Source organism: Copidosoma floridanum, unplaced genomic scaffold (genome assembly GCF_036245765.1).
Source record: "Copidosoma floridanum isolate Cflo_tuat_1 unplaced genomic scaffold, Cflo_Japanese_pri ptg000034l, whole genome shotgun sequence".
Lineage (NCBI taxonomy): Eukaryota > Metazoa > Arthropoda > Insecta > Hymenoptera > Encyrtidae > Copidosoma > Copidosoma floridanum.
This window is the reverse complement of record NW_028321911.1, coordinates 4,461,827-4,487,061: the sequence shown is the minus strand read 5'-3', so window position 1 is coordinate 4,487,061 and position 25,235 is coordinate 4,461,827. Positions and strand designations below refer to the sequence as shown.

Sequence of the window (25,235 nt, the reverse complement as noted above, 5' to 3'; positions counted from 1 at the left end):
GTAAATTTTATAACTAATAAATAACTAACATCAATCACTGATTGTTGTTACTGCTGCTTCGGACTTTCCAAATGCTTAGTGCCATAACCGTCAGTATTTCTTTCAACTACACAAATAAGTTCGTGGCCAGTCGGATGTTGCGATTTCTGCTTTCTCTGCTATCGCCGGAATCCCTTTCGGTGAGCATCCTTTGCTGTACCTCGCTCCTTAGCGTAGTCTGATACTATTGATGTTTTAGATACGCACTTGAGTTGCCTCATTTAACACGTTATGCCTTACGTGTATAAGGTACTCACGAGTCGCGAGAGTCAAGAGTTGCCTAAAACTTTAGAGGACAGGTGACAGACGTAAGGAGAGCGATTTTTTCTTTTGATGGTGCGTTTTTATAGCATCAGAGTGAGTAAAACAGGCCTTTCGTTAAATTAGGTCAACGAATGAGCGATGCTCTTGCAGACTGCGTTGACAGTTGCACAATAATGCTACACGTTATGATTTTACGTATTAGAAAATAACAATACAACAGTACCAATCATGTTTTCTGACAAGTGCGATTGAGTTTTTGGATCAGTGCTGATGAAAGCTCGTTTTAGCAATATAAGAACGCCAAATACAAGTTTAATTGTTACAGTAAGTTTACGAATTTCGAAATTAATCTTTCTGAGGATTGTATAATCAATTTTTAACATACTGAAGTAATGTGTGAATTACAAATTTAAATTAGAATACATAATTAGAATTAAACAATAAATGAGCAAGAAACTATTTATTTATACATACATAAATTTTTAAAATGAGGCTGGCCATATTTTATGTCAGCAAATACACACACGCCCACACATAATTGACGTACGAGCTTCTCTCGTCATATGAGCTTGCTTTATATTCAGAATACGTCATATTTGAATTAGATGGATAGATAGCTTTTAGTTATAATATAATTTGTATTAACTCGGGATACAACAGTGATACTTCCAGACATTTTTTTTCATTATTATTCTTGATGACTGCTGACTTTTGCTGGATATGCAGGTAGCTGGACTCTAGCCATTGAAGTCTCTGCGTACAAAGTTCATGCTGGTGGAAGGTACGCCACTGACCAAATAATATTTTGTCCTTAGATCGTTCCTTAGAAACCAAACTCCTCATTGGTAGTCAGAAAAGTGTACCTGGTAAATGCCTTGTCTGTAGACATGACGTTGCTACGAATCAATTGAGAGGCTGTTGTGGCTGTCCAAACTTAGGGTTATTTTAACTGGCTTGCTGTTGTACTTTATCTGGCTTTGGAGGCATAACCAACTTGGTTTAAAGAATAGCCATAAAATTTTAAATTGCTAGTGCAGATTGTGCTTTGGCTAGACATCTTCTGGTATTTAACTTGAGACGTTCATGTTCAGAACACCTCTGAGTTAGTGGCATGCCTCAAGCATGGTGGTTTAGGATATAGCTTGACGTGAATGGCTTGTCTATTCAAAAGTAGCCTTGTTTGGAGCTAGGATACCCAGTTACATGACTTTCTGCTGTAGGTTTTACGTACTGCTGGTAAACGTCTGGGTATAAGGTACGTGAATTTAGTTTACTATAACCACACTGAAGCGTATTTTTGCAAAACTTTAGGAAAAGTTTTTTGCTTTTGTTGTTAACTATTATAAAACAAAAACTATAATAAAACCGTCTAGGGAGTTTTAATAATTCGTATGGAATTTTTGCTATAAAGCAAGCTGTGGAATTTATTTGTATTTTCTCAAATTTTAGAATGTAACTTCATTCCTATTGGTTTGATTAGAAAAAGTATTAATAACTATTGTTACGTACGATAGCATATATCTATACGCGCATGTGCCTCCATTGGCTTGAGCCTGAAAGGTGAAGGAATAGAGAGGAGAAGTAATAGGAAAAGGAGAGTGGAGGGACAGAGTAAAAAGGAGATCAGCTAGAAACACGAGAGCGGGATGACCGGACCCGTGAGATTAGGACACGCGCAACTGTCCTCGAATATAAGTAATTGCAATGAAGCACAAGTAAACCGCAAGTCAGCCTATTAATTATTTTTGCACCGTAAACCTCATATAACAGCTGGTGTCAGAAGTGAGATACAAACAAAATTTTTTACAGTCCGTCGTATGCGCGGAAATCACTTAGTCTCGTGAATTAAAAAAAAAAATTTTCTAAATTATCTTTTTCTATTCATTAACGTAATAAAATAAAAAAAAAAGAGTATATTGCTTATCGTACAATAAAATAAGAAAGTGTTAAAAGTGTCAAACACGAAACTTGGTCACCTAACTGTCACAATGAAAGGATTCTAGAGGAAGTCTCAAAAGAAAGGAAAGAATAATCGAAACATTTATCAACACTGTTACCAGACCAGTACAGCAATAAGAGAAGAAACTGCAAATCAAGTCAGCGCACCAATAAACCAAAATACTAGGACAACTATCAATTGCTACAGCCAGGAAAATAACAACAAAAGGAGAATACGGACGGAGCCCAGACAGGAGCCCCAGACGGGATACGGGATACATCACTTAAAAGTAGGAGATCTGGTAAGTAAAATCTCACTGTTCTTATATACCATACTCATAACTCCCAAGGGAAAACGCATTCAAAGAAAAAAATTTTTCATATCAATATTATTCCTAAATCAAAAAATCTAAGGACCTTAATTGTAACATATAATTGCATGCACAAGCATACATCTGATGTACAGGTGACAAGCACTCGAACAAAAATTTTCTAAACTAATTAATAAGTACAAGGTGTAGTTAACCAAAAGCGAGAAAAAAAGAAAAAAACACAACAAAATACACAACAACGACAGTGCCTTTCGGTTAAACAAAAAAAGTATATATATATACACACACACATATATATATATACGAACACACAAGACAAACTACAGATAAAACTAGAGATCAAAATTATGAATGACGTAGAAACAAACGATACGCTGGGAGGAGGAGTACTAGAAGTTGAGAGATGCACAGACGCACACACAGTGGGACCAATTATCACAGACGACGAGGTGATACGGATTGACTTAGAAGATGATCCCAAATCATAGGCAAAGTGGCAGAAGGCCAGCAAAAAACAGAAGCTTTTTATAACGAAAATTTTAAGGAAATTAATGCAAAACATAAGACGTGGGCGGCTATCTCGTAGGCAAGACATAAGCGATACTGAAGCCGATGCGCTATCCTATACCAAAACACATAAGCCCTGCTTATTAGAAAAATTATCTCTCCACGCCAAGTGGGGAAATGTGACAACTAACAGGAGACAACCCTTCACTAATCAACCTAGCGATAAAGCACAAATCGGACACAACATAAATATACACGATATAATAAGTAAAGCAGCTGCACAGTCGGTGCAATAATATACAAATCTAATATCTACACAATCAAAACATCCATTATCACAAACCTATGAAAGAACCACACAGTTTTAAACACCAATGCGTATCCCAGTTGTTCAAGAGGAGCAAGTAATTGGGATTGAGGGGGTTGCTCATGATATAATCTACAATAATAATAACTATAGACAAAAAAGAATGACACAACCCCATCCTGCAGAGGGATTCTAATTAAATTACGTGAATACAAATTATTTAAATGCCCAAAACCAATATACGATACCTCCACATTATACAGAAAATTTTAATTACAAACACCAAATTCAGAACACGATGTATCATTAAGCCACTTAGCAACAAACGTGCCATTATTTAACAGTGATCTTATTAAATTATCTCCATTCAAGCAAATGGTAAAAATAGTATCATGGACTGTAGGCCCTCTTTACGAAAAGTTTTTTATTGGCTCACTAGCAAATAAATTTTAGGACAGGACAGTCAAATTTATACCATGGCTAGCACAAATCTCTTCTGTAGACCAATTTTTAGTAGAACTAAAAAACAGATACAGCATCAAGAGCGTTGATACATTGTTGGAAAAATTAAAAGTCATAAAGTAATACAGAGGCAATCTCGTAGAAGACTATAGCAGTCGCGTACAGAAAACATACGATCAAACAATAACACTCTACGACTTGGACACGACACTACTCCCTAGTCAACGACAGGCATTAAAAGAGAGCGCTGAAAAAGAAGCCATAAAGCAATACTTGTATGGGATACAATCGCCTTATAACTAGAGGGCAACATGCTTTAGTCCAAAAACATTGGGCGAAGCTATAGTAGCCGCGCTGAGAATGGAAAGCGACCTCAGTTTACGTGAGATAGTGCTGGCACGAATCAAGGCTCAAATATGCCTAGCGAGAACAGAAACAAGAGATACGGACGATCGTGCGCGTAACCAAGAGCAAGCAGAAGCATGCGAAAAGACAGAAAAATTTAAAACAACCGGGAATCATCAATATTGCTTGTATTTCGATAAATACGGGGAGCATAGTACTAAGTTATTTATGAAACTGGTAGCAGACGTGACAAATAAGAAAATTAAAAACCTGGACATAAAAGCAAATGACGCACTAGCACAGACAGTGCACGGTAAAAAAAATGTAAGAGTTGAAAATTGCGCTTACTGCAAACGCAGGGGGCACGATACAAGTAAATGTTGCACACTAGTGAGAGATGCAGAGAGTGGGAGAATAAATCAGAGTGACGGACGAAAATAGTTCAACAACGATAACAGGGAAAATATGGAAGAAAATTTCAACTACCAAAATAATTATGGTTACCCCTCTTATACGTATAACCAAAACTATAACAACGATTATAGCAGGAACCCCTATAATAATGTGGGTTACAACAGATATAACAATGATAACAGAAACGTTGATTACCCAAGAAATAACAACAACAATTACAATAACGAGTACAATAACTACAATAATTATAGAGGAAATTATTACGATAAAAAAAATTATAAGAGGGACGAAAATTATAACGACAGAGGACCTCTAAATAAAACGAATGATGCACCTGATGGAAAAATATTTACGCATAGTACGGAACATTTAAACTCGCAGGATGCTCGTCGTGTTACCCAAGCGTCGAGCGGGTCCCGAGAATAGGAAAAGAGGTAAAGCGTAGACATGAGACAGAGGCAGCAAAGGGAGAGAAGGAGCCAACAGAATTAGATAAAATACACATCTGAGAAACAAACACCGAGCAGGCTCCTCGAACGGCTGAAAATATTTACGAAGAAAAACGAGTTAAAATATAACCTATGACAAGTAGCCCTTTAGCTGATGGAGAAAACATCAAGAAAAACACACACTCACTTATCCACAGGGTAAATATTACGAGTACTGGAAGCACACCACCGTCAGTAATATTGAGCACAATTAACTTCAATCATATAGTGCAAAGTTTTACGCAGATACTAGTGCCAAAGTACGAATTATAAAAGAATGCTGCCTTACTACAGACACGCATATAGAGATCAGAGAAAAGTTTCTCATAACTGGCGTCACACACGGAGCACGCTGCACGTTAGGGATCGATAAAATACCTCTTAAAGGTATCATAATAAATTTGCATGTAGTTCCACATACCTTTCCGGTAGAGATGGAAGGCATTATTGGCTGATACGTGTTTAAGTTGTATAATGGCCTTATAAGCGCCGAAGAAAATTGTTTGGAATCAATAGGCATCAAAATCCCATTACTAAAACCAGAATATTTTAAAATCCCCGCACAGTCGAGAAAAATAATATTTACGCGTATAGAAGATGATACCAGCCACGCACAAGTCGGCTGGGTTCCCCTACAAAACATCAAAGAGGGAATCGGATTTGGAAATTTTATAGGAGAAAATAAAAATTCAAAAATATATGCGGAAATTATAAACACGACAGACAAACAAACTAACGTGCCAGTACCAGAGGTAAAGGTTATCAAATGTAAAACGAGACAAGGGCCAGAATCCTTCATCATTGCTGGGGACGACACTTAAGGGTTGAACGAAGCAATGATCGGGCTTTTTAACACTAAAAATTCAGATAAAAATAAAGAAGATACTGAAGTTATAAAAGAAAAAAGTGCCATAAGTGGTGAAAATAAGTACAATGTACAGAGCGACATTGAAAATTCCAAGGATATTAAGAAATTGGATACAGCGGCTGCAACATGGAGGAACTAGACAACATCCGGAACCTTATAGAGTACAATCCTGTCATATTTGGCCTTGACGGTGAGTCACTAAAGGCTACAAACTTACTTAAACATAGAATGACAACGTCAACAGAGAATTCAATCGTTGCCAAAAGGGTACGTTATTAAATAAAACTAAAGGAGCAAATGCACAGAACAAAAAGAGGAACACAGGAGCAAAAAGGAGCAAATAGACAAGCTACTACAACAACAAATAATTGAACCGTCAACATAACATCCCAATATAACTTAAATATACGGATTGTCCCGAAAAACGTGGGACCAAACGAAAAAAAATGCTGGAGGGTCGTAACAGATTTCCGGCTATTATGCATAGACTTCTCAAGTACATTCATACGAGTGACAACACTAGCACTAGCGAGCCTACAAGGGTGTGAGATAGAGGTATATATTGACGACATAGTGGTAGTCGCAGAAAATTTGGAACAACACGAGATAAGATTCAAATGGCTCTTAAAACAGTTAGCCGAAGCAAACCTTACTATAGAACCAAGAAAATGCCAATTTTTTAGGGAGGAAGCAAAAGTGCTCGGTCATATTGTAGGCAATGGCTAGATCAAAACAAATCCAGAAAAAATTTCAGCAGTAAGAAGTTTTCCTAAGCCGACAAACGCGAGAAAAATGAAACAATTTTGCGGGCTCGCAGGGTACTATCAACGCTTTATTAAGGGTTATACAAAAATAGCCTTACCTCTTGCAAAGCTTACAAGAAAAACAGCCGAGAAAGAACAAGAACATGCATGTATAAAACTTAAAAACACTTTGTGCAGTAAGCCAGTACTGATAGCTCTAGATATAAACGAACTCTTTATCGTAACAACCGACTCATGCAACCACGCCATCAGAGCAATTTTAAGCTAGGGAGAAATAGGTAAAAATTACCCTTGTGAATATACGTCCAGATGCTTGAAAGGCAGTGAATTACGATACCTGACCAACGATAAGGAATTGTTGACCATAGTGTATGCCAAAGAGCAATTTAGGCCATATTTGTTTGGTCGTAAATTTACAGTCGCAACAGACCACGAACCGGTCAAGCATTTTTACACATCAAAGAAGCTGGACTTAAGATTTACAAGGTTGAAGGCAGAGCTTCGAGGATACGAGTTTGATGTTGTTTACAAACCTGGACTAATAAACAAGGCTCTGGGTGCCCTGTCTTGTAACCCAATAGTAAAAGAAGGGGAGGACAACCCAGAACTACCACACTGGGAACTGTATGAGCTCGCGGAAAAACAAGAAAAGGATAATCACGAAGACGTAAATGTGCCACCAGCACGACTATATAAAATGTGTACAAGGAGACAGAGGAATCTTATACGAAAGAATAAGAAAGTCAAAATAGAAACATCTGACTCAGAGGAGTCAGACAAGAAAGTAATTTAAAAAAAGCCTAGAAATTTTGAAAGAAGCGAGCACATATCAAGCACTAGCAGTCACAGTAATACAGATACAGGATTAGAACAGGAAATGACGGAAAAACCGAAAAACAAGACAAAAAAATACAACCTTACAACGATAAGCGACAAAGAGAAAATTTTGTCGCAAGGACCAGCAGACAACAAACTAGCGTACATACGCAAAAAAAAAAAATATGAAAAAAAACGTGAATACAACAAGTGCACCATTTATAAATGGAGAAAATCTGAAAATAACACAGAGGAAAATCTTGAAGAAAACAGCAACAAACAATACGTAAACATAAGAGACGGAGAATATGGTGAAGAGGGCACATGAGATACAGAGAGCGACGAAGAAAGCGAGAGAGAGAAAGAAAAAGAGAAGGCTGATGAAGAGCGCATCATGCCCGCGCCTAAGCCTCCATCACCACTGAACATTAACTCCAAACGAGACTCTCTCTCACCGGATAGCGACCGGGGCCTAATCAAAGCTTTAGTAGAAGAAAGTGACGATAGTCTCGGTGAGGAGAGAAAAATTTTTTACTAAGTGGGCACAATGGAAAAGTAAGGAGTATGTAGGACACGATTGCCACGTGACATACCTTCATGGGCCCCACAAGGCAACACAGACCCCACCCCATTTCAAAAAATGAGAAAAGTCAAAGATCACCCGTTAAGGTACTCTGATAACCTAGCGTTCTTCACAATAACAGACGATATTCTGGGCACAGAGTCTATCGACGCGTTATACAAGTGAGGCTATATGAACCTGGTAGTCATGAATAACGAGACTAAGGCAGTTGGCGACGTCATGCTATCCAAAATAAAGAAAATGTGCGTTATTTGAATGAACGCTAAAACTCACTTCGAGGATTCAGCACTGATCCGACATAAAGATCACTGGTAATGGTAAACAAATTAAAAACGGTAGGACTGGTAAAAAACTTAGCAATACTTAATCCTAACCAATGGACGAACGTAGTTGAACAGTTTGAGAAAATCCTCAAAGGCATAAAAATGAACGCTACGTTATACACAAATACGTTCATAGAGCCACCTGTAGGTTGGAGATATAAGGAAACAAAAGAATTTTACGAGTCAGCAGTAGGAGGACACTGTGGTATTAATGAATTGTATAGCACAATAGCAAAAGATTCTAATTGGCAAAATATGAGGCTAGACATAAGGCGACACGTACTCAGCTGCTCATCATGCCAAACGAAAAAGCTAGTGCGAGTAAAAAAAAAGCAAGCCATGGTCATCACTGACACTCCAAGCAAACCATTCAAAATGATATTGATAGAATTATATGGACCAATAAACCAACCATCAGCTCGCAACAATACAAGCATCTTATCAATACAAGATTGGCTATCCAAATATATAGTGCTGGCCCCTGACCAGAAAGCAACGGCAGAGGAAACAGTGAGAACCCTAACAGACGGATTCATTGTATACTTCAGAGCCCCAGAGAAATTATTATTCGATAGGGAAACACAATTAATAAACAGAACTATGGAGGAATTTGCCAAACTATTAAAAGTCGACAAAATCGGGAGCACAGCTTACCACCCGCAAAGCAACGGTGCAATCGAGAGTATGCGCCACGTCCTGACAAAATATTTGAGGGCATACGTTAGCCAAACTAAAAAATGGGACGAGATACTACCACTGTGCCCACTGACATACAATACATTAGAGCACGAGAGCACAGGCTACTTCCCACACGAGCTCATATTCGGCCAACGTGCAAGACTTCTGTCAAGCTTTAAGCAGCCGGAAAAAGGACATAAATACACAGACTCACTAGAACAAATGACAGGGGACCTCACACAATTACACACCCTAGCAGCAATGACACAGACGCAAAATAAGTAGAGATCAAAATACTGTTACGACAAGAAACTGAATACAAAGTTCTTAATAAAAGGGGAAATGGTATACATATGAAAAGAATCGTCCAAAGGGAAATATGACGACCATTTTGAGGGGCCATATAAAATGATGAGCATAGAGTACAAAAATCACAACGTTAAATTACAAAGAGACAACGAAACACGCGTGGCACATGTAGACAAAATCAAAAAGGCGTGTATATGAAAATCTCCACACCCAGCGGGAAACGAAAAGGAGAAAGAGCAAGACACTACAAAATAAAAACGTGTTTTTTTCTTTCTTCCGGCCCTTGAAAGGACAAAAACAAAAGTGCAGAAATATAGAAAATAATTAATTAAATATGTAGACAGATACAGAAAAATGCACACATTAACTTAACGTACAGACGTTATAGAAATCGGGAACTTCTCCTTACGAAATCAACGCCAACAAGTACGTGAGAACTCATTAGAAAGAAACCTCTTATTATTTCGTGGTCCTCGGACGAGCTGTGAGAGAACAACGAATTATGAGGGTAGAAAAAATAAAATAACAAATAACAGCGTTACCAACAGACATTCAATAAATTAATACTCTCCTTTCTAAAGAAATAATTTTAATAAAATACATACAAGAAAAAAAAAAAATTTTCTTATCGTGGCTCTTGGACGCACGCGCAAAGTTAAAGCAAGAAAAAAAAGAAAAAGAAGAGTACATGTATGTCAAATTTTTCTGGCTGCACAATACCCAACGTAAAGGAAAATGAATGATAAATGATAAGGTATCATATTTTACAACCCTTAACAGGAAAGGCATTGTTAAAAAAAAAAAAAAAAAAAAAAAAAACAGTAAAGAGATATTGTTAACAATGAGAAAATTAAATGCTTATACTTAGAACTATAGAAAAAAATGTAATAATAATAATAATTATTAAATAAATATTAAAAATAAGTTGTGTATTCCTGTAAGAATAAAAATAAGAAAAGTGAAAAAAAACAACTAAAAGACAAACATAATCAACAATACAAAAAAAAAGAAAAAAAAAGAAAAAGGGATGTACTAACAAAACATTTACAAGTACACTTACAATTATATGTGATACACTTCAGAATAGCGTAATTGGTAGATTTTAAAGGAGGTGAGATATGCAAAGTTTAAAAAAAAATCTTATTTTCAAATTATTTTGATTTTTATTAATACCAAAAATATTTTTTAAAAACAGTTAGTTATAGAAAAATAAGAATTTAATATAAGGCAAGGAAACATACGTGTAAAAGGGGTGTGAGATATAATTACAGAATGAAAAAGTCTATTTACACAATAAGTTATTAACAGATTAATTTTACCGTAGTACAATGGGTGCGAAGGTTCAGTATATTTATTCAACACACCTTCTCTTTCTTTATTACAATGGTTGCATCTAAGTGCTGTTTCCCATGAGGGGCCCTTTTTACTAATATGTGTTATAGATTGGTTACAGATAACGACCAACACAATAGAAAGCGAACAGTAGATGAGACAACATTGGAGAGCAACACCACTGGGCGACCTATAAATCAACTTGAAAGATTAATAGCAATAATGGAAAAAAAGGATAGCGCTAATAATAAAATAATACTCAGAGAAGAGTAAATAGGTATAAACAGTAACAAAAAAAAATTTATTTTAACGACCAGCGCATACTCGACAACGATTATAAAACATTTGTGGGTCAAATTTACTGATATTTGTATGGAATACAAATAGGCAGAATATATTGAGATAGGCGAATATATTGAAATAGGCGAAAATATTGATTTGTTTGTGTGATTTACATATGATTATAAATGTACTTTATAACAGACATTTTAAAAGCAAACAAATCGTAAAATATAATATAAAATATAAGTAGTGACAAAAAAAAAATAATAATAATAATAATGATAACATTAAGAATAACTATAACGTTGACGTAATTTTTAGTAGGATTAGCAAAATTAGTAACAACATTAGAAAAAAGTTCAACAGTAAGTCCTTGACCCTCGAGATCCTTGACAACAAAACAAAAAAAAGCATGGAATTGACAGTTATATTAATTATTGTGTAATGTAAAAACAAATTGTTAGCAAAGACCATTGTATAGTGCAAGTGTACATGAATAAAAATCAGAAAATGTATAGTGGAGGGGTTATGTAATATAAGTAATTAAGAGAATCTTAGAACAAATTTTTTGTACGAGGGAAATGCGCAAACAATAAACAAAAATGTATACACATAAAATACAGTGAAATAAACCACTAGAGAAAATAGGGACAAAGCGCATCGAACCAATCTTTTTCCTCTAATCAAAAATACTATTTAACACAAGCAACATAACACAGATACAACTCTTCCACAAACATACAATTAGAGAAGGAAATCGCCGCCGAGGACGTTGGCGTACGGCCTCAGACGTGTTACGTACGATAGCATAGAGCTACGCATGAGTGCGCTTTCATTGGCTTGGGCCCGGAAGGTAAAGAAATAGAGAGGAGAAGTAATAGAAAAAGAAAAGTAAAGGAACAGAGTAAAAAGGAGATCTGCTAGAGACACGCGAGCGGGAGGACCAGACCCGCGAGATTAGGACACGTGCAACTTTCCTTGAATATAAGTAATTACAATAAAGCGCAACCACAAGTCGGCCTAATTATTATTCCTGCACCGTAAGCCCCACCTATTACTATCTATTTAAGATAAAGTTTCTCTAATGATTAAATTTTTTTTATGATCTTATAAAATTCTTTTTTGCAGTGATATATTGCAATAAAGCTTTAGATGTCCTGTTTTTACAAGTAATCTTTATGTATTCGTTGTCCTTATATTAATCGACGTAAATTCTGAGAAACTTCTTATTAAAAACCTATCATAAGTGTTTTAAAATTTGCTCAAGCTTTATTGCTTATTTAAAAAATATGTTAAATAGTTTTAATATTATTTCTGACTTTATTTGCTTACACAAAAATCTTGAAGAAAAATTCTTACCGAAAATTTCAACAGCATTTTGTCAAAAATATAAAGTACTTTAATGCTATTAGAAACGTTATTTTTTTTTAAATTTCAACCACATTATTTAACAATAGTCGATATTTGCAATAAAATAAATAATTATACTTCCGTAACCTTTAAGTATAAAGAAACACAATTAACTTTTGACAACATTCAATAATTATCTACGTAATTTTGAAAAAATCATTAAATTTTACAAAAAAAAAGGTTTTTGTTAAAACATCGTTTTCAACAATATATTTCATTAAATATTTCATAAAACAAGTAGTTGGATCATTTCACATTCTGCAGCCATGCCAATAAATGCTACTATATAAGAACAAGTACTTATTGATTGTTAAAACATACATTTTTTACTGGCTGCATATAGAAAGGTTGGAAGTATCAACAGCAGACTACTTATAAAATTAAATAAAAAAATTTTGCGTCTCAAAATACAATAAAAATTTATTAAACAGTTGTGAAAAAAGCTTATTTCTTTGTACTGCTTGTTAGGAGCATAGGGTCAAAATAGGTTTTTTTCTCTTTTTTATAAAATACTAGTGGCCCCTCGTCTCGGCTTTGCCCGAGACTCACTAAATAGAACACCGTAGTGTGTTGACATATAATGTGAAACGTTTACAGTTTAAAATTTTACATCTATTCCTGACACTTCTCAGAACGAAAATCTTTTTATTTAAAACAGATTTGTTCACAATGCATGAAGTTTATTTGAAATAGCAATAAGCTGTAAAAATAAAAAAAATATAATCATGCTAAAAAGTATTATGCGTTTCTTATGCCATATAATAGTCGATGGCCATAAGGAGCCATTGATTTGCAGTTTCTTTCATATAATTTACGAAAAGGGCTATTTTTTAAGGATGTTAAGATAAATATCCCAGTAGTTGGCCACCTTTAGGCTGTTGTATCCCAGTACTTAGCCATCTCCACGTTAAATATATGCAAAATCTGGTGGCCAACTATTAGGACACATGCATTGCCTAATATTTCGCCACCATATTCATCGATGAATTTTATACAGTATCCAAGTATTAGGACCAGTTTTTGGGTGGCCAACTACTAGGACATTCACCTAAAGATTTTAAACTCCTTAAGAATGTATATTAAAAAAAAATTTTTTTCTCTTGCCTCACAACTTTATTACCAGAGCAAAAAAGTCCTGGAGCTTAACCTCTACATTTTTTAATAGCACAAAAATACAAATACATTTTCTACTTATTTAACAATCTGAATTTAGATCCTTAAAGATTTAAGAGACTACTGCAAGGGTACAATGAAAAGCTGATCTCTCAAGTAATGGATTTTTTTTTGTCGATTTTGACCCTGCTGTTTCAATCTCGAATTATTTTCTGCATCAGTTTTTTAGATACTTTTAAAGTTTTTTTTCCAATTTACCCTCTTGCGACTTTTGGCATGCTTAAGACTTTTGTAACCCCCTCAAGGATGTTTTCTGTCAACTTTGTTGAGTTCTAATATATTTGTTGGTAAGGTTATTCAACGTTCAATGACCCTGAACTAACCGGTAAGCTTTTTAAGTATACTCTTTTATGACTAAAGTGTACAGAAATTGTAACTGCCTGGACACCTCAAAATGGTCTTCTCTGGCCTACTATCAAAGTTTCAGACTGATTATGAGAAAATTAACCAAGTCATTAGCTTTGGAGCTAGTTCAAGTGCTCTTTTTCAACGTCCCCTGGTATAACGTCAAAGACCTTGGTATCTATAGCACTTTTTTTTAGAAGACTCAGTCGTTTTGATGATCTAAAGTAGAGAAATTGGTATGTGATGCTTGCCCGTTAGAGACTCCCGTTTGCTCAAGTTTTTTTTTCTTCATGGCTGTTAGATTTGCTCAGCGCAGATCTTGGAGAGGATTGGTGATTCCTCGTTAAATGCTTCGAGGCAAAAAAATAATTGAGGGTCGTCAGTCACCGGAGTTTCTAGCTTCGCAACGAACAACTCCGCTCATGACGTCTGCCAGTTAATGACTAACATGTTTTTATGTTGGCCAGCTTCACATAGTCTTTTAGTTGACGAATAATTCGACTCAAAAAAGACTGATTAGATCATCGGATAAGACATAACTTGGTTGCTGATTAAATCAATTTTATCAATCAAAAATATTCCAATATCTAATGAAGGGTTTTTGGTTGAGAAAAATTCGGAGACGACTGAACAGATTTAGTTAGACAAAATACGTTTTTCAAACTGACTTAACAAAGCTAACGGATGACTGACTACAACGAAATTTTCTATGTCAAAAGACTTACATTCTCGGAGAGAACAAAGTATAGCGTCCACACGTAATGAGGGTCAAATCAGAACTTCAGCACACCTCACTTGCACTGCTTATGCCTCTACTTAAACACACAGACACATACACTCGCACACGCTTACAGCCTATCGATACAGTCGTGCACATCAACACTCTCTTCTGACTTAAGATAGCTAATAAACTATAAAAGTACAAAAAAAGACATAATTTTATTTTACATATTTGAATTATTTGAATTTTCAATTTTCTATGGCGCTTAAAACAAGGTTTAAACAGGCCAGGGATTACAGCCGTCCACTGAGAACCTATTTTCTTGTCTAAAACATAATATGTCGTATTAATCATTTAGTTTAGTTAGAGACTTCATTGAAAATATAATTTCTGAATTTTTCGTGCAGCTCGATAGGCGAGTGTTTTGTAGAAATATCCACCGTGTGTTCTTTTGTATTCACTCATTTTACCGTAACCTGACTATAAATTACACATTTATTAATATAATTTTCATGTATTTCTGTCATATGTCTAATTTTCTACTCCCACTTATCTTTGCATTTAATTTGGCTGCCTTGTTGTCACACCACACGTCAGCCAGACAAGACGTTTTATTTAAGATGATTTTAATGCAATTTTTTACTGCTATCAACTCTCTACAAGCTTCACTGAATGCCACATATTCAGCCTGACAGGAACAATGCCACATAGGTCTGCTTGTGAGTTCGCTGGGCAATCGAGTCCAAAGAGCCTGACGACGTGTCGGCTCGTCGATAAAGAGCCCTTGCAATCATCGTAACTGGCATCTGAGAATGATTTTGAGTTGCCCTGCCTTTCTAAAAACTTTGAATTAAACAATTTAGTGCCTGCCAAGTACGGAAACACTCTTTTAACCATGCTTAAATCTTCATCAGTTGGATTTATCTGATGTTGACTTAGTACATTTATAACATAACTGATGTTTAGACGTACAGTGTTAGTTACGTGTAATAAACAGCCAACAGCCTTTTGATAAGGAATATTTCCAGTCAATTCTGTCTTTTTCAAATCATTCTGCCTTTTCGATTGTTCTTTTTGTTATCTTTGTTGATTCAACACCTGCCCAGTGACCATGGGAGTTCTCATGAGTTTTGAATTTTTTAATTTAAATTGAGCCAGAACCTTATCTATATAATCAGTGTCTGAGTCAAGGTCAAAGCCTGCCTCTCCCTTTCTCTTCTGACTTCGATACCCAGAAAAGATATTACTTCACCAAGATCTGTCATCTCGGTTGTTGGCGTCTCTTCCTTTTCTTTCTCGAAAGTCAAAAACCACTAATCTAATTGAATGTCTACGATTCCTTTTTTTAACATTTTAATTCAATTTTTACCGTATACATCTGCATACACGGAATGCTCGTTAAACCTGATGTCCCTGCTTTCATCTAACTTTTCTTCATCTGGGCAGAGCCGGTGATACTTTGTATCGTTCGCTTTTCTTTAGCCTGAAATTTTGTATTAACGTTTCTTCAAACTCTCATGTGGGAGACGCAATTGAATCTTTTAAACTTGCTTCGAAAAGAATTAAGAAACTGTTTGAATGGTGTTAAGTGTGATTAAATGCAATGATTGTCGCGTTTGAAGCCAAGTCCCACATGTTTTCCAAAAGTCCTAAGTCACATATAAGAGCTCGAACTTTTATTTGGAGAGTTTTGTTCAGTCTTTTCGACGTTCCATTTTATCCAGGGGGATCCAGACAGCTTAGTTAAAGTTTATCTCCAAGGCTGTCCAGTACTTTTTGAGTGCTCCCCCCCCCCGTGAATTATGTGCCCTGGTCTGACCTCAGATAACGGATTTCATTATTATATCCTAGAAGATTTTTGCAGCCTTTGACAAAATTTTCTAGACCTTAACCCGTATCACTTTTGTTCTTAAAGAGGTATGCCATGCCAAATCTCGGGAGATCATAAATAAAAACGGAGATAAATTTGTACTTTTTCGAAAAGGAAGGCGGACTTATTCTTACTCCCATAGTGTCAAAATAAATCACTTAAAAAGGTCTGCTTGCTCTTGCTCGTACCAAATGGAACGGCAACTTCTGAGATTTTGTTTTAAGGTAGACGTTGCAACTCCTGATTGTATCACCAGAAGCTGCCCCCTTCAGACTTTTTATCGCTGGATATGCTTTCTGCAGTTCTCTGAGATATTTCAATGACGTATGTTCCAGCCTGACATGCCACAACATTTCCTTGTTGTTATCTTTAAATGCTTTATATTTTTCGGTAAAAGGGCTCTGCATTTCGTTTATCAACTCAGTTTCTACTATTCCGCCATCCTAAAACTTCCTGTCTTGTATCGAGAACACATATTCAAGAGAACCGTCACCTTATTTAATCATTCTAATTGAGCTCTCCAACTTATCAGTTATACTGTTTTCTGAAGCTGACTTTTCAGGACTAGTCTGTGCTTCTGATTCAGCCGTTAGTATTTTCATTCTTTAACCAATTCCAATCTGTCTTTGGCCAAACTTTCTCATGCTATCTGACTTTATGAATTCGACTGTCTTGTACGGATTTTGGTTTATTTCTGATATCCAGACCTTTTCTATTTCAGGATCAAAAATGCTACTTTTTTCATCATCTAAATCGATAGACAGACTTATATCAGCAAATTTACGTAAGGAGAGTGAATTTTAGACTTAGTTTTGAGCACAAACTATTTCGTTTAATATAACCTTATTATTACTATTCCTAAAGAGCAGACTTTTTAATCCTTCCATTTTAACATCTGCAGATGAGTCTGAATTCGCACATTTAATTTTCCCAATTTTTCTTCTGTCAAGATTTTTAAATAATTTTTCTGACTTAGTAAAATGATCAGTCGCTCTTGAATTAGCGATAAACTTAACTTTATCAGTCCTATTTGATTCTTAATTATTTACCTAATCTGCAGAGGTTGAAGACAGAGTTTGAAGGGGCTTGATCAACGTCAGAGACTTACCTTACTCGATTTCAACGCATTTTTTTTTTTTTTTATTTTTCTTATTTCGGCCTTGGTTCGATACTTTTTTCCTTTTGGAGTCTTCTTTCTCTTTGACATTGCTAGAGCCTCTTTTGTTTTCTAAGCTCCGGGAACTTAGTTGACCACTGCTATAACAACGTTCGCAACCACCTTTATTTTCTTGACTTTCACGACCCTGCCTTTTGAAATTTTATTAATCATACAAATTTGGCTCACCATATTTTGGGCTGCATCTATTGTGGACTGATCCCTCATGTAAGTATGTCATTCACAAAAGTGCCACATGTGTAGCACTTTTTGGGCCCAGTTCCAGACTTTGGGCATTTATCTGCCATGTGCTTTTAGTCGTTGCAGTTGAAACACTGAAGATGATTCTTGGGTCATGACGCAGTCAATGCCGCCCTTAGAGGTCAGTCTTTAATGGCTTCTGACGAGTTTTCCGACTCAACCTTTTTTTTTTTAGGCCTCGGCACAGAAGAGAAAAGTAGGCTTGGCCGTGCCTGGGAGGACCTTAAGTCTGTCAGCTTATCATTGATCCTGCACAGCTTTTGACTAAAACTTTAGAGTAGGGCATATAACTCTTTCCACAATCATTTTTCTGCATGCCTGTCTTCTTCTGCCATTCTACGTTCTTCTTCTGCCTTACTGTTCTCTCCTTCCTGCCTTTTTAACATTTTTTCGATATCTGCCATTAGTGCAGTCGGCTCTTGGCACTGTTCTCTGAAATTTTTGAGAATTTGGTTTTTATGTGAAGTCAACTGTCAATTTTCTGTCCTTGACCATTCGTACTTATTTTGTAATATTTCGACTTTCTTTATATTAATTCGAGAACTTTCGCCTGTGCTTGATCCAAAAACGGTTTCTGCTTCTTTTTCCGATGTGTTCTCGATGCCTGCCTTTCCATCTTATTTCAATTTTTCGTCACGTTTTTTGCTATTTCCAATAGCATTGAGAGCATTTGTATCAGACATCTTATGAGCCGTCTTTATCTCATCAAGTGTCTTATTCACATTGACTGACCTTACAAATAACAAAGGTATATTCCGAGCAGAATTTCCATTTTCATAATCTTTCTTAAAAAGATCTCTTGGTAGTGTAAGTTCTTTGCCCTTTAGGTCGAGAGAACTCAGTAAGTATAAAATGTCGTTTCCAATCAGAAATTCTAAAACACAACAAATATCATAAGTCCTTAGGAAGTCAATGTAGATTGACCGAACGCAAGTCATTTCTAGTCACTCGCCCAGGTGCACACGAACGTCCTCGAACACAGAGCACTATTGTATGCTGGGCACCTACACAGTCCTGCGTGGGCAACACAAGCCTCACATGACCATGCAGGCTCGGAAGTCATTATATCGGCGGACAAAGGCTGTATCAGGGCTCATGTCAGGTATTATACTATAAATGTCGAAGGTGTATGGTATACATTTGTGGAACTTTTCGCTGTGGCCTGCACGGTCATGTTAGGCTTGTGTTCGGCCACGCAGGACTGTGTAGATGCCCAGCATACAATAGTGCTATGTGTTCAAGGACGTTTGTGTGCACCGGGGCGAGTGAGTAGAAACGACTTGCGTTCGGTCAATCTACATTAACTTCTTGAGGACTTCTGATATTTGTTGTGTTTTAGAATTTCTGATTTAAAACGACATTTTATACTTGCTGAGCTCTCTTGACCTAAAAGGCACAGAACTTACACTACCAAGAGATCTTTTTAAGTAAGATTATGAAAGAGGAAATTCTGCTCGGAATATACCTGGGTTATTTGTAAGGTAAAACCCAGTTTGTAAGGTTATTTGTAAGGTTATTCACTCAAACTCTGCGGATTGGGTAAATAATTTAGAATCAAATAGGACTGATAAAGTTAAGTTTGTCGCTAATTTAAAAGCGACTGATCATTTTAGAAAGTCAGAAAAATTATTTAAAAATCTTGACAGAAGAAAAATTGGGAAAATTAAATGTGCGAATTCAGACTCATCTGCAGATGTTAAAATGGAAGGATTTAAAAGTCTGCTCTTTAGGAATGGTAATAATAAGGTTATATTATACGAAATAGTTTGTGCTCGGAACTTGGTCTAAAATTCACTCTCCTGACGTAAATTTGCTGATATAAGTCTGTCTATCGATTTAGATGATGAAAAAGGTAGCATTTTTGATCCTGAAATAGAAAAGGTCTGGATATCAAAAATATACCAAAATCCGTACCGGACAGTCGAATTCATAAAGTCAGATAGCATGAGAGAGTTTGGCCAAAGACAGATTGGAATTGGTTAAAGAATGAAAATACTAACGGCTGAGTCAGAAGCACAGACTAGTCCTGAAAAGTCAGCTTCGGAAAACAGTATAACTGATAAGTTGGAGAGCTCAATTAGAATGATTGAATAAGGTGACGGTTCTCTTGAATATGTGTTCTCGATACAAGACAGGAAGTTTTAGGATGGCAGGATAGTAGAAACTGAGTTGATAAACGAAATGCAGAGCCCTTTTACCGGAAAATATAAAGCATTTAAAGATAACAACAAGGAAATGTTGTGGCATGTCAGGCTGGAACATACGTCATTGAAATATCTCAGAGAACTGCAGAAAGCATATCCAGCGATAAAAAGTCTGAAGGGAGCAGCTTCTGGTGATACAATCAGGAGTTGCAACGTCTACCTTAAAACAAAATCTCATAAGTTGCTGTTCCATTTGGTACGAGAAAGAGCAAGCAGACCTTTTTAAGTGATTTATTTTGACACTATGGGAGTAGGAATAAGTCCGCCTTCCTTTCCGAAAAAGTACAAATTTATCTCCGTTTTTATTTATGATCTCCCGAGATTTGGCATGGCATACCTCTTTAAGAACAAAAGTGATACGGGTTAAGGTCAAGAAAATTTTGTCAAAGGCTGCAAAAATCTTCTAGGATATAATAATGAAATCCGTTATCTGAGATCAGACCGGGGCACATAATTTACGGGAAGGGGGGAGCACTCAAAAAGTACTGGACAGCCTTGGAGTTAAACTTCAACTGAGCTGTCCGAATCCCCCTGAATGAAATGGAACGTCGAAAAGACTGAACAAAACTCTCCAAATAAAAGTTCGAGCTCTTGTATGTGACTTAGGACTTTTGGAAAACATGTGGGAATTGGCTTCAAACGCGACAGTCATTGCATTTAATCACACTCCACACCATTCAAACAGTTTCTAAATTCTTTTCGAAGCCAGTTTAAAAGATTCAATTGCGCCTTCTACATGAGAGTTTGAAAAAACGTTAGTACAAAATTTCAGGCTAAAGAAAAGCAAACGATACAGAGTATCACCGGCTCTGCCCAGATGAAGGAAAGTTAGACGAAAGCAGGGACATCAGGTTGAACGAGCATTCCGTGTATGCAGATGTATACGGTGAAAATTGAATTAAAATGTGGAAAAAAGTAATCGTAGACATTCAATCAGATTAGTGGTTTTTGACTTTTGAGAAAGGAAAGGAAGAGACGCCAACAACCGAGATGACAGATCTTGGTGAAGTAATATCTTTTCTGGGTATTGAAGTCAGAAGAGAAAGGGAGAGGCAGGCTTTGACCTTGACTCAGACACTGATTATATAGATAAGGTTCTGGCTCAATTTAAATTAAAAAATTAAAAACTCATGAGAACTCCCATGGTCACTGAGCAGGTGTTAAATCAACAAAGATAACAAAGAGAACAATTTGAAAGGCAGAATGATTTAAAAAAGACAGAATTGACTGAAAATATTTCTTATCAAAAGGCTGTTTGCTGTTCATAACACGTTGCTTACACTGTACGTCCAAACATCAGCTATGTTATAAATGTATTTAGTCAACATCAGATAAATCCAACTGATGAAGATTTGAGCATGGTCAAAAGAGTGTTTCCGTACTTGGCAGGCACTAAATCGTTTAATTAAAAGTTTTTAGAAAGGCAGGGCAACTCAAAATCATTCTCAGCTGCCAGTTACGGTCATTGCAAGGGCTCTTTTTCGACGAGCCGACACGTCGTCAGGCTCTTTGGACTCCATTACCCAGCGAACTCACAAGCAGACCTATGTGGCATTGTCTACCTGTCAGGCTGAATATGTGGCATTCAGTGGAGCTTGTAGAGAGTTGGTAGCAGTGAAAAATTGCCTCAAAATCATCTTAAATAAATTGTTTTGTCTGGCTGACCTGTGGTGTGTCAACAAGGCAGCCAAATTAAATGCAAAGATAAGTGGGAGTAGAAAATTAGACATATGACAGAAATACATGAAAGTTATATTAATGAATGAGTAATTTATATTCAGATTAGGGTAAAATTAGTGAATACAAAAGAACACACGGTGGATATTTCTACAAAACACTTGCCTATCAAGCTGCACGAAAAATTCAGAAATCATATTTTCAATGAAGTCTCTAACTAAACCAAATGATTAATACGACATATTTTGTTTTAGACAAGAAAAGAGGTTCTTAGTGGACGGCTGTAATCCCTGGCCTGTTTGAACCTTGTTTTAAGCGCCATGAAAAATTGAAAATTTAAATAATTCAAATATGTGAAATAAAATTATGTCTATTTTTGTACTTTTATAGTTTATTAGCTATTTCAAGTCGGAAGGGAGTGTTGACGTGCACGACTGTATTGATAGGCTGTAGGCGTGTGCGAGTGTATGTGTCTGTGTGTTTGAGTAGAGGCATAAGCAGTGCAAGTCAGGTGTGCTGAAGTTCTGATTTGACCCTAATTACGTGTGGACGCTATACTTTGTTCTTTACGAGAATGTAAGTCTCTTTCCATAGAAAATTTTGTTGTAGTCAGTCATCCGTTAGCCTTGTTAAGTCAGTTTAATAATGTTTTTTGTCTAACTAAATCTGTTCAGTTATCTCCATATTTTTTTCAACCAAAAACCTTTCATTAGATATTGGAATATTTTTAATTGAAAAAATTAATTCAATCAGCAACCAAGTTATGTCTCTTTTGATGATCTAATCGGTCTTTGTTTAGTCTCATTATTCGTCAACTAAAAGACTATGTGAAGCTGGCCACTATAAAAACATGTTAGTCATTAACTGGCAGACGTCATGAGCGGAGTTGTTCGTCGCGAAGCTAGAAACTCCGGTGACTGACGACCCTAAATCATTTTTTTACCTCGAAGAATTTAACGAGGAATCACCAATTCTCTTCAAGATCTGCGCTGAGCAAATCTTACAGCTATGAAGGAAAAAAAACTTGAGCAAACGGGAGTTCCTAACGGGCAAGCATCACATACCAATCTCTCTACTTTAGATCATCAAAACGACTGAGTCTGCTAAAAAAAAGTGCTAAAGATACCAACGTCTTCGACGTTATACCAAGGGACATTGAAAAAGAGCACTTGAACTAGCTCCAAAGCTAATGACTTGGTTACTTTTCTTATAATCAGTCTGGAACTTTGATAGTAGGGCAGAGAAGATCATTCTGAGGTATTCAGGAAGTCACAATTGCTGTAAATTTCAGTTAAGAAAAAGTATACTTAAAAAGCTTACCGGTCTGTTGAGGGTCATTGAACGTTGAATAACCTTGTCAACAAATGTATTGGAACTCAACAAAGTTGACAAAAAACAGCCCTAAGGAGGTCTTAAAAGTCTTAAGCATGCCTACAAGAAGAGGAGTTGAAATTTGGTCTATAGCTGTACGGTTGGGCTCATAACAAAAGCAAATGTCGACAACTGCGACGAGTCTTTTCTGCTACTGACACCTTAACTATACATTATAGTATCATATGCTATTTGACTGACTTGCTTTAATTTTTTCATTCACTATTTTAGAAATCAAAGGGGCATATGTTAATAGTAAACAAGAAGTTTTGGCAGATGTTTATAAGAAAAATCATATTATTTTCCTTTTAAAATTCTGTAGAACATAAAAGTTAAAGTGCAACTCGATATACGACTATCCAAAAACTCAATAATAAAATTTAGTACTTCGAATTATATGCACAGGCGTTTGATTTTAATACAATAATGTTTTATTCTCTCGTACTTTGAATATTCAGAAATTCAGTAATATTTCTAAAACGTATACAGCTTCAACTATTTTTTAAGGTTTTTAGTACAGCCATAACTTTTAATTTATAAATTTTATGCATTAAAACTACTGTAAGCTGCTGTCAAATACTTTTAGACGTACGTGCAAAAGTGGCACGTCTTTTATTCTACTATTCAACAGTCACCTGATGTTACATTTCTGATCATCAAATGCACCTTCCTACTTGATATCGTTGTATTCAACGTAGGAAAAGAAAATTTTTTGAACCAAATATTATCGGGTAATATCCATTACAGTAAGCTTGTATGTACTAGTTACATGAAAAATGAGTCCATTCTAAGATGTGCTGCAAAAATGCGTAAAAATTTGAAAAATTTATTAGCTACATTACAAATAACTTGGTATCTTGGTTACTTACATTGTTGTTGAACCCGTTTATGTTATCTTCTTAAAAAAAATAGTTTATCAAGGATATTGTTTATTTTTAATGGATCCGAACACCATATACACATTTACCACTTAACTTGTGAAAATTTTAAAGTTGCTATTTTAAACTTTATATTTAGGATCATCGTTGTATAAGAAAAAAGTATTAAACATGCTTTATTTGTGCTGATAAAAGTTTTTAATGCAATGTTAATAGATGATTCTTGAGGCCCCTTTATTTATGTCGTATTAAAAAACGTATAAAAAGTTATATGAACTGTTTTATTTATCGTTATTATTTCTGTTACACTTATTAATGGTGTAAAAATCTATTGAAGCAAAATATAATTAATAGCTTTCAGCTGTGTATGTGAACCAATTAGCTTGCGAGTTGTGTGTCCGTTTACTGTGCAGTATATAGTTTAACACTTATTTGTTTGTCTCAGTTAATAAAAAAAATGTATTATTTGTGTAATACAGTCATCTTACTAATATATAATGCAAAGTCGCTGAAACTGTTTTAATCGCAAACCACGAAAACGAATCAACCAATGCTGCTGAAATTTTACATACTGATTTTTGAGACTTTTTAGATCGTTTTAGTATAGTTTTTTTTGTAAAAATTAATAACAATAGCAATGAATAACTCTAATTTTTGTGAAAGTACGATAGCTTTTCACTTCAGTTCGAGAAATCCACTAAGTAGTTTAGAAGTAAAATTACAGCTACCTGCAATATAACTAAGTGAGTCTTGTTATTATATCCCTGAGCAAAAAACTTAATACTGCAGTTGATCACCAGCAGTGCATAAAGCACAGACCTGGGAGTCATGAAGCTGGCTATCTTGGAGACCAATGACATTGTTTTCTAATGGACTAACGACTTACGTCAAACTCCATCCCGAACCTCCAAGATTGACGAGTGCCACTTATAAAAAGGTGATTTAAACGCTTATGTCTTCGAAAAACTACCACGTGACGTGTCTAGCCAGAGCACAACCTGCTGTACCAGTTGGGGGTTTGATGGCATTTTTTTAAACCGTCCTGGGGCTACCAGAGCAAATTTGGCTGCAACAGCAACCTATGGAAAACAATCCAAAGGAGTTTGGGTAGCCAGCAC

General features: G+C 35.9%; 1 protein-coding gene across 1 annotated transcript in view; it reads left to right on the top strand.

The window, feature by feature from the left end:
- The window catches only part of LOC149373255 (uncharacterized), an 830,764-nt gene that overhangs the window by 729,530 nt on the left and 75,999 nt on the right, over nt 1–25,235 (top strand). The gene's annotated exons all lie outside the window — the stretch shown is intronic.